This window comes from Echinops telfairi, unplaced genomic scaffold (assembly GCF_000313985.2).
Source record: "Echinops telfairi isolate 266 unplaced genomic scaffold, ASM31398v2 ScPeMD7_5592;HRSCAF=6446, whole genome shotgun sequence".
NCBI classification, from domain to species: domain Eukaryota; kingdom Metazoa; phylum Chordata; class Mammalia; order Afrosoricida; family Tenrecidae; genus Echinops; species Echinops telfairi.
Window position 1 is genome coordinate 57,169,721 of NW_022109491.1, and position 5,441 is coordinate 57,175,161.

General features: G+C 42.5%; 1 pseudogene; it reads left to right on the forward strand.

The window, feature by feature from the left end:
• The first annotated feature begins 2,019 nt into the window (after positions 1-2,019).
• Positions 2,020-3,417, forward strand: LOC101651218 (annotated as a pseudogene).
• Positions 3,418-5,441: the final 2,024 nt, after the last annotated feature.

Sequence of the window (5,441 nt, forward strand, 5' to 3'; positions counted from 1 at the left end):
GAAGGAAAGGTGGTAGGAGAAAGGGGGAACTGATCACAGTGATCTACATATAACCTTCTCCTAGGGGGACAGACAACAGAAAAATGGGTGACGGGAGACAGTGGTCAGTTTAAGACATGAAAATAATAATTTCTAAATTATCAAGGGTTCATGAGGGAGGGAAGGAGAAGGGGGGGGGTTTATGAGCTAATACCAAGGGCTCAAGCAGAAAGAAAATGTTTTGAAAATGATGATGACAACATTTGTACAAATGTGCTTGACACAATGGGTGTATGTATGGATTGTGATAAGAGCTGTATGAGCCCCGAATAAAATGATTTAAAAAGAAAAAAGAGGGCATACCAGAGGAGCAACTTTTGTGGAGTGTTGGTGTAGAATTTTATTGTGGTTCTTATTCCTGTTGGCACTGATAAGAAGGCACTGGTGGAAAGGGAGAAACTGAAAATGCAAAAATGAAGTTGCTATTTGTATCAATATTTTCCCCTCTTTAAAAGTGAAGACTGACATGCAAAGAGGTCAAATAACCGCCCACAGCCAACAGCAGATAACTAGCAGAGAAAACAATTGAATCTTTGTCTGACTCAGAAAGGGATAGTCTTCTGAACACATCATGGGAACCAACAATGTGTAAGTGGCTTTCCATTCTTTCTGTTTTCATTCTAATGGGTTCTGTGGTATTCTATACAATCACACTTTTAGTAACAGACATAGAGGCTACTCTGTAAAAATGTGACTTAAAAAAGAGAGCGTTATCTCCCTGTCCTATCTTTCTTCCTTGCTTAGAACACTTCCATGGTGTCTCTGCCAATGATGTAAAATAGGAATAATTACTTCTCAGAAGGAAACTACAATAACTTCAGTAGAACAGGTTTAACTTTGCCTAGTTTTCACCTTTGACGTGGTAATTAATATTTACATATTTTAATTTGTAAAGCCAATCTACCTCCCACTGATCTAAATTTAAAAAAGACAAAAACCCGACTCACTGCCATCAAGTCAATGTCCCCTCAAAGCACCCTATAGCACCAAGTATAACTGCTCCTGTGTGTTTCTGAGCTAATTCTATGCGAATAAAAACCTCATCTTCCTTCTTTAGAGCAGCTGGAGAATTCGAACTACTGACCTCATGATTAGCAGCCCAACACACAACCACTTCTCTACCAAGACTCCAAAACTAAGAAAACAGGGATCTGATTTTGTCACACAAATGCAAATCCAAAATCACATCCAATGCCATCAAGTTGAACTCATTGTAATACAGAGTAGAACTGATCCCCGGGTTTCTGAGGCTATAAGTCTTGACACTGACAGACAGCTTCAGCTCTCTTCAGCAGAGCCGCTGGTGGGTTTAAACCACCAGCCTTGCAGTTAGAAAGCCTATATCAAGCACTTGAAGTCAATATAAAATGCCAATTTTAATACTACTAGCGCTTTATTTACTGCTAACGAGAAGTCAAATTTGCTGAAGATCATGCACCAAGGGTTGCAGCAGAACATTGACAGGAAGCTACCAGAGGTTCAGGCTAAATTCAAAAGAGGATATGTAACAAAAGATATCATTGCTGATGTCAGATGGATCCTGGCTGAAAGCAGAGAGTACCAGAAAGATGTTTACGTGTGTTTTGTTGACTATGCCAAAGCATTCAACTGTGTGGGTATTAACAAACTATGGGTAGCCTTGAGAAAATTGGAAATTCCAGAACACTTCATTGTGCTCCTGGGAAACTTGTACCTGGATCAAGAGACAGTTGTACAAACAGAACAAGGGCATACTGTTTTGGAAGAATCAGAGCAGAATGTCCCTAGGCTGGGGAGACTTCATCTCACATACTTTGGACGTGCTGTCAGGAGAGACAGTGAAGAAGGACATCATGCTTGGTAAAGAAGGGCAGTGACAAAGAGAAACCTCACAACAAAATGGATTGACACAGTGGCTGTAACAATAAGATCAAGCATAGGAACAATTGTGAGGATGGTGCAGGACCAAGCAGTGTTTTGCACTGTTGTGCATAGAGCACTATGGGCAGGAACCAACTCTATGACACCGAACAATACAGCAACAACGACAAGAGAAGAATCAGGAGCCTGGATAGAGTCATGGCTTGCGTTGGGCTGCTAGTCACAAGGTCTGCAATTCAAAACCACCAGCTGCTCCAAAGGAGATAAGGCTGTTTACTCCCATAGAGGTTTACAGTTCCAGAAATTCACCAGGCTAGTCCTACCCTGTTCTGGTGAGTCACCATGAGCGAGGATTGACAAACAAAACACAAACAAACTGGATGGCAGTGAGTTCGGATGGTTTTTGTCATTATTTTTTATTATTGGGAGCTCTTACAGATATAACATTCCATAGTTCAAGCACATCAAGAAGTGTACAATTGCTACCACACTCATTTTCCAAACATTGTCTCTTCTTGAATTCCTTGATATCAGCTCCCCTTTATCCCCTCCCCCACCATACTCCCTAGTAACCTTTATGCTTATTTTTTCCTATAATAGTATTTTTGGGGTTTTTTTTTTTATCATATCTTACACAATCCAATATATCCATTCACATATGATTCTGTTGTTCACGCCTATGGAGTGTGGTTATACAGTTATCACTGCCACCCCCCTTCACATACTCTCAGGGACCCATTACTCCTGTTACTTTTTCTGATGGGTTATCTATCTTGACTTTCAAGTACCAGTTGATCTTAAATCTACAAGTGAGCACACAAAAATCTAACATGATTAATAAAGTAAAACAAATAAAAGCCAACAAGACCTTGGAAGAGGCCAGTGCAAAAGCATGGACCTCACACTGCAACCACTTTTGGAGATACTGTCATTGTATGTAGCTCTGTCTATTTAACTTCTTTTATTGTCCCTGAGTTATTATTTGAAAATGCCATCCTGCCTTTCGGTGCTGCAGCTGCAGCCATGAGTATGCTCTGGCTTCAGACAAGAAGAAAGTGTGGTTGGACCCCAAGGAGACCGATGAAATGGCCAATGCCAACTCCCCTCAGCAAATCCGGTGCCGCAAAGACACCCTAGCCCGCCAGAAGGGCAAGCATATGGGCACAGGTAAGCGAAAGAATACTACTGCCAATGCTCGCATGCCCGAGAAGGTCACGTGGAAGAGGAGGATTCTGCTCCAGCTGCTCAGGAGATACCGGGAGTCCAAGAAGATTGACCGCCATAGGTATCACAGCTTGTCGCTGAAGGTGAAGGGGAACGAGCTTAAGAACCAGCGGATTCTCATGGAACACGTCCACAAGCTGAAGGCAGACCAGGCTCGCAAGAAGCTCCTGGCTGAGCAGGTGAGGCCCGCTCAGGTGAGGTCTAAGATCACTCAAGCGCCGAGAGGAGCCACCCCAGGCCAAGAAAGAAGAGATCTTCAAGACGCTGTCCAAGGAAGAAGCGACCAAGAAATAAACTCCCCCTCTCTTCTCTGTACATCGTGGCCTTGACAGTTCTATTGATCAGTCACTCAATAAAAGCAAGCCTTATTGGCCTGCACCTGAAAAAAAAGAAAATCCCATCCCACTCCGTGCACTCCAGCATGTCTGGTGTGCCTGTGTGCTATGATGGCATCCTAAGTGGTCCATTTGATGACACCTTTTTAGTCCTTTTGCTTGGTGCGTCTCTGAACGACTTCTGCCTTTGGTAGGGAAATGTAAAATGATGATTTAAGTCACCTCCATGCTGTCTACACTAAAAGTCCCTATTGTTGCTGATTTGTACATGTTGCTTTTAAGAAAAACTAAAGTGAAATTACTCAACTCACATTACTCAAGCCCCAAATCACAGCGCTGAACAGTATCCAGGTCATCTTCCTGCCGTATGCAGAGATCCTTTCTAAAATAGTCACAACGAAAGGGCAGAGGCACTCCCAGTTCTATTGGTCAGAAAATGTTTCTGTTAAGCTAATCCTCGCCACACTTTTGAACATGTTGGCCATCCCCCATTCTGCCCTCGCCCGTTCTCAAAGTCAGTAATGTAAATCTGTTTCGTTTTTTAAAATCATTTTACTGGAGGCTCGTACAGTTACCCCAATCCATATATACATCCATTGTGTCAAGGACAGGTAATGTAAATCTTTACTGTGACTCCTTTTCTTCAACTCTTTGTGACATATTACCTTCCCATCCTTCAAGTACCTCCAATGTATTAAAATTTATCAATCAGCCTTGACAAACTGTGAAATCCCAAGCTGTCAAGATAAAGAGTACAGGCTCTTTGTTTCATGTAAAAATAAATAAAGGAATAATGTTATAATAACCGGAAAAAAAACTTTTTCAAAAACAAGATGCTTAAAGTGAGTATGAAAGATAGCTATCACCTGAATGAGGAAGGCAGCTGTGGTTAACAAATGTGTGACAAGCCCAGGCAACAGTAGGGGCATTGACGTGGAAATATGACTTTACATGACATCGTAGAGAAAGGGAGACTTAGGGGGGCGAACGCCCAACTACAGATTTTGACCTTTATCTTGACAGTGATAGAAGCCCACTAAATGATGGGCAGATTTGCATTTTAGAATGTCCGAATCAGCAGAGGACCAGGGCTGTAATCCAAGAGGGTCCCTCTGATGACCTGGAAGGAGGGATGCAGGGATGGGAAACTACCTACTCAGTGACTTAGTAGAGCCAGAAGGAATAGCAGAATGGCTCTAGCAGGGACAGGGACTTTCTGTGCAGATACACTTCACGGTTCAGTGCCCTGCTATGTCACCTTAGATGACTTCACTTTACCAATGCTCAGTACTGTCTTTGTGAAACAGGAATATTATCTCCCTAGCAGGGGACTCATTAAGACTAAATGTACTAATGTAGACAGTGTTTAGCTCAGTGTGCGGCATATAATAAGTGATCAATACTTGTAGCTGTTGTTTATGGCAGTTGTCTTTGAGCTGGTACAGTTAACTCAAAGGGAATTGAGAAGGCGGGTGCATGTAGAGGAAACGATGATGATATTGCTCTAGAGCCTCATTTGTATCCAAAACCAAACTTGTTGCCATCAAGCAGATTCCAACTCACAGTGTCCTTATGAGACAGGGTAGAAGTACCTCTGTGGGTTTTCGAGACAGTAACCCTGTAATCCTTTATGGGGCTAGAAAGCCTCAACTTCCTGCTGCAGAGCTTGTGGTTCCAAACGGCTGACTTTGCGGTTAGCAGCCAAAACCACTACACCACGGGCTCCTGCATATTTGCATAGTGCTTTTCAATTCTTAAATTGCTTTTGTATGCATTGTCTTGTATGATGTTCAAAAGAACCCCATGAGGCTCACTTATTTCTAGGTATCCATTCCATGGACTTAACTCAAAAAGGAGAATCAACAATGAAAAACTGTAAGATCAGAGGGTGGAGAGAAGGTGGGGTAGAAAGGGGGAACCGATTACAAGGATCTACATATAACCTCCTCCCTGGGGGACAGACAGCGGAGAAATGGGTGAAGG